The sequence below is a fragment of the Oncorhynchus clarkii genome, chromosome 29, assembly GCF_045791955.1.
Source record: "Oncorhynchus clarkii lewisi isolate Uvic-CL-2024 chromosome 29, UVic_Ocla_1.0, whole genome shotgun sequence".
Classification (NCBI taxonomy): domain Eukaryota; kingdom Metazoa; phylum Chordata; class Actinopteri; order Salmoniformes; family Salmonidae; genus Oncorhynchus; species Oncorhynchus clarkii.
In genome coordinates, this window is record NC_092175.1 from 9,207,202 (window position 1) to 9,224,734 (window position 17,533).

General features: G+C 44.4%; 1 long non-coding RNA gene across 1 annotated transcript; it reads left to right on the forward strand.

The window, feature by feature from the left end:
* Positions 1–10,575: 10,575 nt before the first annotated feature.
* On the forward strand, positions 10,576–16,001 carry LOC139388383 (uncharacterized). The gene is made up of 3 exons (XR_011629281.1): positions 10,576–10,906; positions 13,913–13,953; positions 14,052–16,001. It is a non-coding gene; the product is annotated as an uncharacterized lncRNA (long non-coding RNA).
* The last annotated feature ends 1,532 nt before the right edge of the window (positions 16,002–17,533 follow it).

Genomic DNA, 17,533 nt, shown 5'->3' on the forward strand with positions numbered 1-17,533 from the left:
ATAACACGGACCGAGGAGACACACTGGAGACCAGATGTGCTGAGCCGACTTCATCCCTCCTGGCTCGATGCCCACTCTAGTCCGGCCGATACGAGGAGCTGCGATGTCACTCTCTCTCCACTTTAAGCACGGGGAGTTGGCTCAGGTCTCCTACCTGACTTTGCCAATCTCCCCGTGTGTCTCCCCCCAATACATTTTTGGGGCTGCCTCTCGGGATTCCTTGCCAGCCGTGTTCCCTCGTACCGCTGGTTCACCTCTCCTGCTGCCTCCGCTCTCCTGGCTGCCTCCACCTGTTCCCATGAGAGGCGATCCCTTCCAGCCAGGATCTCCTCCCATGTCCATTCCTCCTTCTTACCACGCTGCTTGGTCCTTTTGTGGTGGGTAGTTCTGTAACGATCGTCGTAGGTGGAAGAAGGAGAGGACCAAGGTGCAGCGTGGTACGTGTTCATGATCTTTTAATTACACTGAACACTAGAACAAAAATAACAAAAACGGAACAAACGGAACAGTCCTGTCTGGTACAGAGACAGAAAACAGCTGCCCCTGATTGGGAACCATACCAGGCCAAACACATAGAAATACAAACATAGAACAAAACATAGAATGCCCATCCCAAAACATAGACCAACCTAAAATAGAGACATAAAAAAAGGAACTAAGGTCAGGACATGACAAGCACTAAGAATGGAATTGCTCGGCTTTGTTACTCTCTGTAATAAAGTCTATTTGAATTCACAAGCGCCGGTATCTGAGAAGTATTTGATTCAATATTTTCCACAACAGGCTCTGGTGTCTGGAGGAACTCCACAGGTACAACAACTTCAGTCTGATCTCATAATAGGCCTGCAAAAATGAAATCATTTGCTAATTAATCTAAACCGTGCAGCTGATATCATGGCAGTTAACACATCTGATTGTGTTAACAGTCTGAGTGAACACACATTTAAATTTAAATTCAATTGATAGTAAATAAGGATATTGTAAGCCCTCATCAGCCACCTGTGACTGCATGTTCTGCAATGATGAGTGTGTGTGTTGAGTGTGTTGACCGTGTGTTTACTGTGTGTGTGTGTGTGTGTGTGTGTGTATCAGAGAGAGAAACATAACTGACATATGTGTTCCTATCCAATGATGACAGATCATTTTTTATTGCTCCTCTGTATTCAAACCAGTGTTTGACAGCGCTGGTATTAACAAAAGAGAGGGAGGGAAGGGAAGGGAGGGAAGAGAGGAAGAGAGAGATGCAGTGGGAGCAAAAGCAAGGTAGACAGAGAAAGTGACTGAGAGAGGGGAGGAGAGACAGAAACAGGTCATAGAGATATAGACACAGAGAGAGGTAGTTCTGGATGGCCAGGTTGTTATGGTTACAGCTCCTCTAAGTGAACCCATCTGCTTTAGCATGTGTGTGTGTCTGTGTGTGAGAGAGTGAGTGAGTGAGTGAGTGAGTGAGTGAGTGAGTGAGTGAGTGAGTGAGTGAGAGTGTGTGTGTGTGTGTGCCTGCCTGTAATATGTGGCAAATTGATGTTTGATCAATATTAGCCGCTTTCTGTCTCTCTTCTCCTCTCACTCTGTATGCCATTAGGGCCTATAAGAAATTACCTGCAATTTTCTCACTATTACGTGTTCACACACACACGTACTGGCGAGAAAATTGCAGGTAATTTCCTATCCAGAGTGAGAGTAGAAAGGAAGCTGCCGATAGCTGAATAGTGATCTCATATTGATGTGCCACATATTTCAGCCTCACAGACACACACACACACACATACACACACACAGACACACACGCACGTTACAGCAAATAACAATGCAAATAATTTATTACATTTGTAAAGTGCTTTTCAATTTACAGAACAAAATGCATAAAATTACAAAATTGACACGGCAACTAGACATAGCAACTGAAACAAAGAACACAGCTGACACGACAAATGACAAGGACACCAAGGATGACAGCTATCAACAGACAGCCTTCCTGTCACACCCTGATCTGTTTCACCTGTCTTTGTGCTTGTCTCCACCCCCCACCAGGTGTCTCCCATCTCCCTCACTATCCTCTGAGTATTTATATCGCGTTTTCGGGATGGTCTGTTCCCAGCTCGTCTTGTCCCGTCAAGTCCCACCAGCGTGTGTTTCCTGTCCTCTAGTTTTTGTTTTTCCTCATCTTCCCAGTTCTGACCTGTCTGCCTGTCCGACCTGATCCTGCCTGCCGTGACTTACCTTTTTGTCTGCTCCTTGTTATATAATAAACTCTGAGACTCGTACTATCCGCCTCCTGTGTCTGCATTAGGCCTGAGCCATGATACTTCCTAAAGAGAAAGGCCCATTTTAAAGGAGCCCAGAGTCTGTGGTGCCTTCAGGTGGTCTGGGAGGGACCTCGGTGCTTGGTCCTGGGGGCGTGGAGGAGCAGGCTATCGCTTGACCGGAGGGTGGGTTACGGAGGGAGAGCAGTTCTTTGCGATGAGGATTGGGCACTGCCATGAATACACTGGAAAGCCAGCAGGAGGGTTTTGAATTCAATCAGGAATTAGACGGGGAGCCAGAGGTGCCAGGATGGGGGTAATGTGATGGTGTTTCCGTACTCTCATCAGGATACTGGCAGCTCTGTATTGGAGCTTCTGGAGACTTCTGCCAGGGATCACAATGAACAGTGCATTGCAGTTGTCCAGCATTGAGGACATAAAGGCGTGGACAAGCTCATCCGCACGCTTGACACAGTTGTTTGACATGGCTGTCAAAGGGACCAACACTTTACATGTTGCGTTTATATTTTTGTTCAGTGTAATTACTATGACTATGCCTAATTCACGTGCTCTAGGCTCCACTAGCTTTATCAGCTGGAACTTAAAAGGCATGAATCGTGTGGTCAAGCATAGCCGAGTGTGTGCTCATCTTAAGTCTTTAAGTCTGGACATCGTTTGACCCATCTCCGGTCCAGCGACCATGGTAAACTAAAGAGAGGATGGGTGGACCAAATATTTCACTTCAACTTTAGTGCCAAGAACAGAGGGACAGCCATCCTTATCAGAAACGGCACCCCGTTTGTCTCCTCCAAAGTAATTCCAGATACTAATGGAAGATATGTTACAGTGATGGGGAAATTGTTTAACACACAGGTTCTCTGGCTAACCTCTCTGGTCCTAATTGGGATGACACAAACATTTTCCCCTGACCTCATTGCAACACTTCCCGACCTCAACTCTCATCATTTGATACTGGGCGGAGATTTCAATTGTGTACTTCATCCAAGTCTAGACAGATCCAAACCGAAGCCCAACAATGTAACTTCAAAATTGAGCGCAATAATCAACTCATTTCTAGAATCTCATAATTTGTCTAATCCATGGAGGAGGAACAATCCCACTGCTAAACAGTACTTGTTTTTTTCTCCAGTCCATCCCTCATAATCTAGGATTGACTTTTTCGTGCTGAACAATAGAAGTCTTCCTTTTGTAACTAATAACCAATATCACAGTATCTTTATCTCAGACCATAGCCCTGTCCAGCTAGATATCCACTTTCCGGACAGTATTACTACTCATGTAGTGCCTTTAAAAATATATATATCAACTCACATTGATTTTTTTTACAGGTCAACTGCACCTTTGACATTTCTCATTCTACTGTGTATGAGTCGTTAAAGCGTATCTAAGGGGCCACATTTTTTCATACACAGCACATGACAAAAAACAGCGCACTAAATGCATATCGAAGCTATCTAAACCCATTCTAGATGTGGACAACAGATATGCCTCTTCTCCAACTCTACAAAGAGAGACTGCTACTTCAAATGGAATTTAACAATTTTCCCACAAAACAAGCCGAACGGCTTCTGTTAAAATCGAGGCAGATATTATATGAACACGGAGAGTAAGCTGGCAAGTTCTCACCAGCTTCCACAATCCGCTGCTAGCAGCACCATACCTGAAATCTGTGTTGAAGCTGATTTAATTTCTACCAATCCCCAAGAAATCAACAATCAATTTAAGCAATTCTACTCTTCTCTTTACTCATCAGAGTAAAGAGCAGGTCCTCTTGTGCATTTCACAGACAGTGATTCCTAGCATAATTAACTCTCACCAAACTGGCTTATCTCAGGTAGGCAATCTTTCTATAATATAAAGCTACTATTTAATGTTCTTTATTCTGCCCACTCAACTCTACAGCCAGAGGTCGTCATCTCTCTCGATGCTGAGAAGGCTTTCGACCAGGTTGAGTGGGAATATCTATTTACAGCACTAGAGAGATTTGGGTTTGGCCCGTAATTTCTTTCCTGGATTCATATTTTGTACTCGTCCCCAGTGGCTTCTGTCCGCACCAACAATGTTACCTCCAGCTACTTCCCTCTCCACAGGGGGACCAGGCAGGGTTGTTGTCTATCCCCTTTCCTATTTGATATGACTACTGAGCCTCTTGCTATCCCTCTGCGGGCGGAGGAGAGGATGAAGGGAATACTAAGGGGCGACATAACTCACAAGGTGTCTTTATATGCAGATGATGTTCTTCTATATATCTATATAGCCCTGTGGAGTCTATACCCTATCTCTTAGTCATGCTACAAGGTTTTGGGACATTCTCTGGTTATAAGTTAAACCTTACAAAAAGTGTGCCAGTTAGCAGAAGGTATTGAGTATGCCAATTTCCTGTTTAAAGTGGAGCATCAGGTCTTTACCTATTTAGGGACGAAGATCACACGCTCATTATTAAGGTTCTGTTTAAACATCACTTCAAAACAATACTCAGCAGGATTTCATACAGTGGTCGTCTCTTCCCATTTCATTAGCAGGTCGCATTAATTCTGTCAAGAAAACTATACTACCTAGGTTTTTGTACTTATTTCAAGGATTCAAATTTTTCTGCCAAAGTCGATGTTCAAACAACTGGACAGCTGCTATTTCAACTTCATTTTGAATAAATCAGATCCACGAATGAGAAAAGTATATCTAGAGAGATCTAAACCCACAGGCGGGCTGACTACTGGTCAGCAAATATATCTAAATGTGTTTATTGGTTTTCTACATTTGAAAAAAGTTTGGTCCAACTTGGGCTATCATGGAGTCACAGTCAAGCCTCCCAGATTCTCCAGTCTCGTTGCTGTGCTCAACCTATGAATCTTGGCACCCATGTTTTGAATCCCATTATCAAGAAATTTGGTCCAAATTCCCGAAATCACTTTAGCCTTAACCAAGCAAGCTGCTTCTCCCAATTAACATCTTAACATCTTTCCCCAGCAACTCAGGTTGACACAATATTCCAGTTCTGGCATAGGGACGGCCTGGTGGTTTTTGTGACCTATTTGCTGATATCACATTTGTCTCATTCGGTACTTGGATAGTTGACCATAATGTTCCCAATCCCCACTTTTTTAGGTACCTGCAAACTCACACGCGTTCTGTCTCCTAGAGATGAATGTACTTTGCAGTGAAACGTGCCTAATCAATCGCAGAACAACAGCAAATGACCTTGTGAAGATGCTGGAGGAAACAGGTACAAAAGTATCTACAGTGGGGCAAAAAAGTATTTAGTCAGCCACCAATTGTGCAAGTTCTCCCACTTAAAAAGATGAGAGAGGCCTGTAATTTTCATCATAGGTACACTTCAACAATGACAGACAAAATGAGGGAAAAATAATTTTTTTAATACATTTATTTGCAAATTATGGTGGAAAATAAGTATTTGGTCACCTACAAACAAGCAAGATTTCTGGCTCTCACAGACCTGTAACTTCTTCTTTAAGAGGCTCCTCTGTCCTCCACTCGTTACCTGTATTAATGGCACCTGTTTGAACTTGTTATCAGTATAAAAGACACCTGTCCACAATCTCAAACAGTCACACTCCAAACTCCACTATGGCCAAGACCAAAGAGCTGTCAAAGGACACCAGAAACAAAATTGTAGACCTACACCAGGCTGGGAAGACTGAAACTGCAATAGGTAAGCAGCTTGGTTTGAAGAAATCAACTGTGGGAGCAATTATTAGGAAATGGAAGACATACAAGACCACTGATAATCTCCGTCGATCTGGGGCTCCACGCAAGATCTCACCCCGTGGGGTCAAAATGATCACAAGAACGGTGAGCAAAAATCCCAGAACCACACGGGGGAACCTAGTGAATGACCTGCAGAGAGCTGAGACCAAAGTAACAAAGCCTACCATCCAGTAACACACTACGCCGCCAGGGACTCAAATCCTGCAGTGCCAGACGTGTCCCCCTGCTTAAGCCAGTACATGTCCAGGCCCGTCTGAAGTTTGCTAGAGAGCATTTGGATGATCCAGAAGAAGATTGGGAGAATGTCATATGGTCAGATAAAACCAAAATATAACGTTTTGGTAAAAACTTAACTCATCGTGTTTGGAGGACAAAGAATGCTGAGTTGCATCCAAAGAACACCATACCTACTGTGAAGCATGGGGGTGGAAACATCATGCTTTGGGGCTGTTTTTCTGCAAAGGGACCAGGACGGCTGATCCGTGTAAAGTAAAGAATGAATGGGGCCATGTATCGTGAGATTTTGAGTGAAAACCTCCTTCCATCAGCAAGGGCATTGAAGATGAAACGTGGCTGGGTCTTTCAGCATGACAATGATCCCAAACACACCGCCCGGGCAACGAAGGAGTGGCTTCGTAAGAAGCATTTCAAGGTCCTGGAATGGCCTAGCCAGTCTCCAGATCTCAACCCCATAGAACATCTTAGGAGGGACTTGAAAGTCCGTGTTGCCCAGCAACAGCCCCAAAACATCACTGCTCTAGAGGAGATCTGCATGGAGGAATGGGCCAAAATACCAGCAACAGTGTGTGAAAACCTTGTGAAGACTTACAGAAAACGTTTGACCTCTGTCATTGCCAGCAAAGGGTATATAACAAAGTATTGAGATAAACTTTTGTTATTGACCAAATACTTATTTTCCACCATAATTTGCAAATAAATTCATTAAAAATCCTACAATGTGACTTTCTGGATTTTTTTTCTCATTTTGTCTGTCATATTGTGTGTCAGTGTACCTATGATGAAAATTACAGGCCTCTCTCATCTTTTTTTTTTTTTTGATTTTTACCCCTTTTTTTCTCCCCAATTTCGTGGTATCCAATTGTTGTAGTAGCTACTATCTTGTCTCATTGCTACAACTCCCGTACGGGCTCGGGAGAGACGAAGGCTGAATGTCATGCGTCCTCCGATACACAACCCAATCAGCCGTACTGCTTCTTAACACAGTGCGCATCCAACCCGGAAGCCAGCCGCACCAATGTGTCGGAGGCTACACCGTGCCCCTGGCAACCTTGGCCCGGCCCGCCACAGGAGTCGCTGGTGCGCGATGAGACAAGGAGATCCCTACCGACCAATCCCTCCCTAACCCGGACGACGCTAGGCCAATTGTGCGTCGCCCCACGGACCTCCCGGTCGCGGCCGGTTACGACAGAGCCTGGGCGCGAACCCAGGGACTCTGGAGCTGGCGCTGCAGTACAGCGCCCTTAACCACTGCACCACCCGGGAGGCCCTCTCTCATCTTTTTAAGTGGGAGAACTTGCACAATTGGTGGCTGATTAAATACTTTTTTTGCTCCACTGTATATCCACAGTAAAACGAGTCCTATATCAACAGAACCTGAAAGGCTGCTCAGCAAACAGCTAATAAAAAAGCCAGACTACGGTTTGCAACTGCACATGGGGACAAGATCGTACTTTTTTGAGAAATGTCCTCTGGTCTGATGAAACAAAATTAGAACTGTTTGGCCATAATGACCATCGTTATGTTTGGAGGAAAAAGGGGGATGCTTGCAAGCCGAATACCATCCCAACCGTGAAGCACGGGGGTGCAGGAGGGACTGGTGCACTTCACAAAATAGATGGCATCATGAGGCAGGACAATTATGTGGATATATTGAAGCAACATCTCAAGACATAAGTTAAAGCTTGGTCGCAAATGGGTCTTCCAAATGGATAATGACCCCAAGCATACTTCAAAAGTTGTGGCAAAATGGCTTAAGGACAACAAAGTCAAGGTATTGGATTGGAGCTCATAAGCCCTTACCAAAATCCTATAGAACATTTGTGGGCAGAACTGAAAAAGCGTGTGCAAGCAAGGAGGCCTACAAACCTGACCCAGTTACACCAGCTCTGTCAGGAGGAATGGCCAAAATTCACCCAACTTATTTTGGGAAACTTTTTTCGGCTACCCGAAACGTTTGACCCAAGTAAAAAAATGTAAAGGCAATACAACCAAATACTAATTGAGTGTATGTAAACTTCTCACCCACTGAGAATGTGATGAAAGCTGAATAATAGCTGAAATAAATAATTCTCTCTACTGTTATTCTGACATTTCACATTCTTAAAATAAAGTGGTGATCCTAACTGGCCTAAGACAGGACATTTTTACTCTGATTAAATGTCAGGTATTGCGGGAAAAAAAAAAGAGTTTGAATGTGTTTGGCTAAGGTGTATGTAAACTTCTGACTTCAACTGTATGTTCCGCTCCCCACCCCACCCTGTGACCAACCCGTCCACTTGGGATGTATTGTATTAATAAATCAATAAATCAATTGGAAAACAAACCCATTTGAAAGTGCAGTATAATTCAGCATTTGTATGAATGTAACTCTATTGAAAATCCTAACAAGCCAGAACACAGACAAATTACTGGCAAACGCATGGTAATTAATACCCGTCTTGCAGTGTTCGCTCGGCTGTACAACCTGCGGTCCCGTGTCAGCAAGTTGAAGGAAGTTTTGCTTCATCCATGCCCTTATCTCCTCATGGCAGGTGTTCAGACAGGCACATGCATCAGAGGGACTTGGGGCAGTTTTTACAAACAGTAGGGTGTCAGCATAGCAATGGAATGAGCTTCCATGCTGGCTAATGACATGAGAAAGGGGGCGCATGTACATGATGAACAAGATGGGTGCAAGAAGAGATGCTTGTCGGATACCGCAGGTGACGTGGTGGGTCCAGGACTTGGACTCACCTAGCGACACATAATCAGTCCCGTCTGAGAGTTAGGCGTGGATCCAGCTCAGAGATGGTCCAGACCGACCGTCCGATGGATTCTAGGAGGCATTCCAGAAGGACTGGGTGGTTGACAGTGTTAAACACTGCACTCAAGTCCAGGACGATCAGCAGATAGGGAGAGCCTGCATCAGCCCTCATCAGCTGTTGGCCGGACGGAAGCCTGACTGCAACTTCTCAAATAGGTTGTTCTGATTGAGTTGTACAGCAACCACTTTTTTCCAAAACCTTGGATGGAAGGGGAGGTTGGATATTGGACTGTAATTGGCCAGCAATTCCAGGTTCAGGATGGGCTTCTTCAGAAGGGGCTGATGACAGGTGTCTTAAATGCAGGTGCAGACACTGCCAGATTGGCAGGAGTGGTTAACAATCTGGGTTATCAGAGTGCTGAGTCTAGTATTGATTGACACCATGCCATTACTAGAGACAATTACTAGTTGGAGAAAACATCCATTAATCCTAAGGCTAGAGGGCAGTATCCTGAATTTCCGGATGACTGACATGCCCAGAGTAAACTGCCTGTTACTCAGGCCCAGAAGCTAGGATATGCATATAATTGGTAGATGTGGATAGAAAACACTCTGAAGGTTCTAAAACTGTTAAAATAATGTATGTGAGTATAACAGAACTGATATGTCAGGCAAAAACCTGAGGAAAAGTACATCCGGAAATGTTCTTTTGTTGAGGTCACAGGCCTTTTCAATGCTAGCCTATGGGATATACAAAAAAATAGGACCCCGATTACAGTTCCTTTGGCTTCCACTAGATGTCAACAGTTTTTAGAAAGGGTTTCAGGCTTGTTTCTTGAAAAACAAACAAGTAGTTGTAGTTTATCCAAGGTGTTCTCATCAGGACAGGTAGACTTTTGGCGTGCGTGAATGAAGGCGCACTCTTCGTTATTTTCCTTTTCTATTGAACACTGCTCTTTCTGTCTGAAATGTGATCATTTATTTACATATTAGGGTACCTGAGGATTGATTAGAAACATTATTTGACTTGTTTGGACGACGTTTACCAGTAGCTTTTTGGATTCCTTTGTATGCATGTTGAAGGAGTGGATTACTAAAATCAATGGCACCAACTAAACATACTTTTTGGATATAAAGAAGGACTTCGAACAAAATAAACATTCATTGTGTAGCTGGGACCGTTGAGATTGCAAACAGAGGAAGATCTTCAAAGGTAAGTTATTTATTCTATCGCTATTTGTGATTTTTGTGAAGCCTGTGCTGGTTGAAAAGGTTTTTTGATGTGGGGCGCTGTCCTCAGATAATAGCATGGTATGCTTTCGTCGTAAAGCCATTTTGAAATCTGACAAAGCGGTTGGATTAATGAGATATTAAGCTTTTAAATGATGTAAGACACTTGTATGTTCATGAATGTTTAATATGTCGATTTTATTATTTTGATTATGGAGCTCTGCAATTTCACCGGATGTTGTCGCAGGTGGACCGCTAGCGGTCCACGATCCCTAAGAGTTAAATTTGCTGTTCTATTACCACTCTGTTCAATGCCTTATGTTGTTATGTACTTTGCTAGTGAATTACAAGTCCATTTCATTGCATAATCTGAAAACCAGGGATTGTGGCATCTGTGTTGTGCAAACAAAAACACTTGTTCGCAAATTTCACTGACAGAGAGGGCTGCCTCGCTTCTAATTGTTAGGAAACCTTGCAGTATTTTGTTTTGTTATATATTGTTTCTTACATTGTTAGCCAAGAAAATGTTGTGTTATTACATACTCCCGGGAAGAACTATTGGATACAGGAAGTACCCATGCTAAGGACTATTCAACGCAAGCCTGACCAATCGGAATCCACGCTTCAAGATTGTTTTGATCACGTTGGCTGGCATATGTTCCAGGTAGCTTCCGAGAATAATATCAATGAATATACTGAGAAGGTGACTGAGTTTATCAGGAAGTGTATAGGAGATGTTGTACCCACTATTAAAACCTACCCTAACCAGAAACCGTGGATAGATGGCAGCATTTGTTAAAAAACTGAAAGCGTGAACCGCTGCATTTACCCATGGCAAGGTGACTGAGAATATGGCAGAATACAAACAGTGTAGTTATTCCCTCCACAAGGCAATCAAACAGGCAAAACATCAGTATAGAGACAAGGTGGAGTCGCAATTCAACGGCTCAGACACAAGACGTATCTGGCAGGGTCAACAGACAATCATGGACTACAAAAGGAAAACCAGCCACGTCGCAGACACCGACGTCTGGCTGCCGGACAAGCTAAACACCTTCTTTGCCCGCTTTGAGGATAACACAGTGCCACCAATGCGGCCCGCTATCAAAGACTGTGGGCTCGCCTTCTCCACGGCCAACATGAGTAAGATATTTAAACGTGTTAACCCTCAAAACGCTGCTGGCCCAGACGGCATCCATAGCCGCGTCCTCAATGCATGCGCAGACCAGCTGACTGGTGTGTGTACAGACATATTCAATCTCTCCCTATATCAGTCTGCTGTCCCCACATGCTTCAAGATGGCCACCTCTACCTTACTTGTCACCCTAGACCCACTACAAGTTGCTTACTGCCCCAATAGGTTCACAGCTGATGCAATCGTCATCACACTGCACACTGCCCTATCCCATCTGGACAAGAGGAATACCTATGTAAGAATGCTGTTCATTGACTATAGCTCATCATTAAGCTCGAGGCCCTGGGTCTGAACCCCGCTTTGTGCAACCGTGTCCTGGACTTCCCGACGGGCCACCCCCAGGTGGTGAAGGTAGGAAACAACACCTCCCCTTCGCTGATCCTCAACACTGGAGCCCCACATGGGTGCATGCTCAGCCCACTCCTGTACTCCCTGTTTACCCATGACTGCGTGGCCAAGCACGCCTCCAACTCAATCATCAAGTTTGCAGACGACACTACAGTGGTAGGCTTGATTACCAACAACGACGAGACAGCTTACAGGGAGGAGGTGAGGGCTTTGCAAATGTGGTGCCAGGAAAACAACCTCTCACTCAACATCAACCAAACAAAGGAGATGATCGTGGACTTCAGGAAACAGCAGAGGGAGCGCTCCCCCATCCACTTCGACAGGACCGCAGTGGAGAAGGTGGAAAGTTTCCAGTTCCTCGGCGTACACATCACTGACAAACTGAAATGGTTCACCCACACAGACAGTGTGGTGAAGAAGGCACAACAGCGTCTCTTCAACCTCAGGAGGCTGAAGAAATTTGGCTTGTCATCTAAAACCCTCACAAAGTTTTACAGATGCACAATTGAGAGCATCCTGTCTGCTGTATGACCGCCTGGTACGGCAACTGCACCGCCCACAACTGCAGGGCTCACCAGAGGGTGGTGCGGTCTGTTCAACGCATCACAGGGGGCAAACTACCTGCCCTCCAGGACACCTACAGCACCAGATGTCATAGGAAGGCCAAAAAAGATCATGAAGGACAACAACCACCTGAGCCACTGCCTGTTCACCCCGCTATCATCTAGAAGGTGAGAAGGAGAAACTGAAAAACAGCTCCTATCTCAAGGCCATCAGACTGTTAAATAGCCATCACTAGCACAGAAGCTGCTGCCTATATACACAGACTTGAAATCTCTGGCCACTTTAATAAATGGAACACTAGTAACTTTATTAATGCCACTTTAATAATGTTTACATATCTTGCATTATTCATCTCATATGTAAACTCAGCAAAAAATAGGCAACGTTGTTGCCGGTGATGTCTGGTGAGGACCTGTCTTACAACAGGCCTACAAGCCCTCAGTCCAACATCTCTCAGCTTATTGCGGACAGTATGAGCACTGATGAAGGGATTGTGCATTCCTGGTGTAACTTGGGCAGTTGTTGTTGCCATCCTGTACCTGTCCCGCAGTTGTGATGTTCGGATGTACCAATCCTGTGCAGGTGTTGCAAGGACGATCAGCTGTCCGTCCTGTCTCCCTGTCTTAGGAGGGTTTGTGCCCATAGGCGACGTTGTTGCCGGTGATGTCTGGTGAGGACCTGCCTTACAATAGGCATAAAAGCCCTCAGTCCAGCCTCTCTCAGCCACAGTCTGAGAGGACATTCTGAGCACTGATGGAGGGATTGTGCATTCCTGGTGTAACTCGGGCAGTTGTTGTTGCCATCCAGTACCTGCCCCGTAGGTGTGATGTTCGGATGTACCCATCCTGTGCAGGTGTTGTTACATGTGGTCTGCCACTGCAAGAACGATCAGCTGTCCGTCCTGTCTCCCTGTAGCGCTTTCTTAGGTGTCTCACAGTACGGACATTGCAATGTATTGCCCTGGCCACATCTGCAGTCCTCATGCCTCCTTGCAGCATGCCTAAGGCACATTCACGCAGATGAGCAGGGACCCTAGGCATCTTTCTTTTGGTGTTTTTCAGAGTTAGTAGAAAGGCCTCTTTAGTGTCCTAAGTTTTCATAACTATGACCTTTAATTGCCTACCGTCTGTAAGCTGTTAGTGTCTTAACGACCGTTCCACAGGTGCATGTTCGTTAATTGTTTATGGTTCATAAACAATGGTTCATAAACAAGCATGGGAAACCCTTTATAATGAAGATCTGTGAAGTTATTTGGATTTTTACGAATTATCTTTGAAAGACAGGGTCCTGAAAAAGGGACGTTTTTTTTTTGTTGCTGAGTTTATATACTGTATTCTATACTATTTTACTGTATCTTAGTCTATCTATGCCGCTCTGGCATTGCTCGTCCATACATTTATATATTCTTAATTCTTTACTTAGATTTGTGTGTATTGGGTATATGTTGTGAAATTGTTAGATGTTACTTGTTAGATATTACTGCACTGTCAGAGCGAGAAACACAAGCATTTCGTCACACCGGCAATAACATCTGCCAAGTACGTGTGTGTGACCAATACAATTTGATTCGATTTGAATAGTTTATTTTCTTGTTTGTTTCAGACAGTTACTACATCACGAGGCACCTGGACACCCACATCAAGGTGTGTGTGAGAGTCTGTTCTGTTCTGAACCAGTGGTCAGACTTCTAAAGCCTGTGGGGAGGACCTGGGTTATATGCTCTGTTTCATGTCCCATATAGGACTGTCATCCCTGCCTACCTTCAAACCTCAGAGGAGAGGAGGGAAGGATGGAGAAAGGGTTCAGAGCGAGGGCAAGTTGAAATAACACACACCTGCACACAAAGAAACGCCTGCATGTACACCGACGGACGAACGAACAGACACACACGCAGACGCACAGAGCCAAAGCACGACATGCATTTGTCGTGGCAACAGCCAGACAAGGTCTAGCCACTCTAAAGGTCACCAGACAGTTAATTCAACCCCTTTTTCTTCCGTAAGTCCGCTCTCTGTTTCTCTCCCTCCCTCTCTCTCTTCTGATCTCTCAGCTTGAATAGAGTCCTCCCTCGCTTGTTTACCTGACTGCTGTCTTGTTTCATTTCCCTCGCTGTTAATCTTGTTCCCTCTGTCCCTCTTTCTTTTGACCTCATGTCACCTCCTCTTAGACTTGCTCATCTCTTGTTCACCGACATACACTCCTCCAGGTGTCTCTCTCACTCTCTCTCTCCTTCTCTTTACCCCCCCCTCTCTCTCTTTTTTAAAGGCCATCTCTGCCCTCAGGCTCACATCCATCTGAGAGGAGGCAGAGGGGAATGAGGACTGGTTCTGTCCCTCAACAGCAAGCATCTGTTTCACTCTGGTGCCATCTAGTTGACCAGATTAAAACTGCAGCAGACTATGCTCTCTCTCTCACACACACACACACACACACACACACAAACACGTGCACATGCACACATGCAAATGCAAGCACTTATTCAAAACAACAGCTGACTCGTAGAGTGGTTAGAAGGTGCAGTGGAAATATGTAGAAAATCCTGTTTGAGAAGGAAGAGAATAAGAGAGGGAGAGTTTGGTGAGTGATTAGGGGGTGAGTAGATAGACTGTAGTAGTCCATGGGCCACCCACCAATAAATGCTTCAGAAAAGGCATTGCAAAGTTTCAACATCATTACGTAGATACTTGAATGAATATGAACACTGTGTGGTTTAAACATTGTACAAGTTGCAGATGAATTAAATGTTATAAATCAAAAGGTAACATTTCTAAATCATAGCGCAAGAAGCTGTTGAAAGGTGCTAAAAGCATTTTTTTTCCTCAGATGCCAGAAGAGCGGTTTATGTAGCTTTCTGGACCTTGAATGTTTTGAGAGCTGTTGTTAGCTAGCAAATTGCTGTCTTTAGTTTGGATAGCAGGCAAACACAATGGTGGCCCTTGTAGGCTAAATATATCTGGCAAAATGTCTTATGTTAACTGAGAAAACCACTCCATGGTTAAAACATATGACCTAATTTCAGGGTTAATCTGGATCAGTGAAGGACTGGTAACGTGCTGCTTGAATTTATGCAAGGACGAACATGAATAGTTACTCGTGTGACTAGTGTGTAAGTACAGTGGTATTTTTGTTGTGTCTTTCCAATATTTAACTATTTTTTTCTTATTTTAAAACATGTTTTTGATTATTATTATGATAATTGTATTTCATGTCTTTGTCTATAACTGTTCTGTACTTTGTCATGTATTTGTTTGTTTTATGTGGACCCCAGGAAGAGTAGCTGCTGTGATTCTAGTAAACTAAACTCAAACCCACAATTTACACTACTTGACCATAAGTATGTGCACACCTGATTGTCAAAATTCTCATTTCAAAATCATGGGCTTTAATATGGAGTAGGTCTGCGGAGTGGAGGCTTTAGGGAAGGCTTTCCACTAGTTGTTGGAACATTAGTGAGGTCAGGCACTGATATTGGGCGATTTGGCCTGGCTCACAGTTGGCATTCCAATTCATCCCAAAGTTGTTCGATGGGGTTTAGGTCAGGGCTCTGTGCAGGCTAGTCAAATGTATCCACACTGATCTCGACAAACCATTTCTGTATGGACCTCGCTTTGAGCAAGGGGGCATTGTCATGCTGAAACAGGAAAGGTCCTAGCCCAAACTGTTGCCACATAGTTGGAAGCACAGATTACCCTTCACTGGAACTAACGAGCCCAAACCATGAAAAACAGCCCCAGACCATTATTCCTCCTCCACCAAACTTTACAGTTGGCATTCTCCTGGCATCCGCCAAACCCAGATTTATTCGTCGGATTGCCAGATGGTGAAGCGTGATTCATCACACACAGAGAATGCTTTTCCACTGCTCTAGAGTCCAATGGCAGTGAGCTTTACACCATTCTAGCCGATGCTTGGCCTTGCGCATGGTGATCTTAGGCTTGTCTGCGGCTGCTCGGCCATGGAAAGCCATTTCATGAAGCTCCCTACGAACAATTATTGTGCTGACGTTGCTTCCAGAGGCAGTTTGGAACTCGGCAGTGAGTGTAGAAACTGAGGACAGTGCAGTTCTGTGAGCTTGTGTGGCCTACCACTTTGCAGCTGAGCCTTTTTGCTCCTAGATCTTTCTACTTCACAATAACAGCACTTACAATTGACCGGCGCAACTCTAGCAGGGCAGAAATTTTACAAACTGACTGGAAAGGTGGCATCCTATGCCGGTGCCACGTTGAAAGTCATTAAGCTCTTCAGTAAGGCCGTTCTACTGCCAATGTTTGTCTATGGAGATTGCATGGTTGCGTGCTTGATTTTACAGGTGTGGCTGAAATAGCCGAATCCACTTATTTGAAGGGGTGTCCACATACGTTTGTATACATATAGTGTAGTTGAACCACACAGTGTTCATATTCATAACATTATCTACATAACGTTGTTGACATGTTATAGTTTTGTTTCCAGGGTCACTGAACAACACGTTTGATTGGTGGCAACATAGAGAACGGGCTTGGAAGCTCTAACCCTGGCAATTTGACTGGTAAACTCGCAATGGCTGCCTGGTTGGGTGATGCAATAATTCCCATGGTGTTTCGTTCTATCAACTGATGCTGGATTGTCATGGTAATGTAGAATGTTCATTCAAAATATGGCAACTGATTTGGCTCATGCAAAGGAAAATGCTTTTTGTGATTTCATTGGGTCAATAAATCACAGCACATATTGAAGGGTACACTTCCTGCTTTTACTTCCTGGCATAGTTACACTCACAATGGCTGCCAGTCCACCCAATATGCCATTATCATCTTGAATGGAGACATCCTTTCGCTTCATTCTATTTCTATGGGTGGCCCTGGGACTATAGGAGAGGACTGAAGAATCAGGAAGATGTCGAAATATCCCAAAACCACCCTCTCTTACTCTCTATGCTCCTTCCTCCTCTCCCTCTCTCTCTTTCCTTTCCAAAGTTGTTGCATATCAAGTTGTCGTTGATAGTTTGAGCATCTATTAGGGACTATCCAAACAGTGGGATCTTGGCAGTTCAGCACATGCCATAGACTACAGTGCATGTTTTACCCTTCTCTTTCTCACCCCTCTCTTTCTCTGGTGTGTTTACAGCCAAAGCTGGAGGGGGGGGAGAGAAAGTGAAATGGTGGCTCGTTCCTGATTGTTGGCATAGTAACCATTGTGATTGTCATCACCTTCATTCTGTTGACCACTGGAGTCATTTCCATG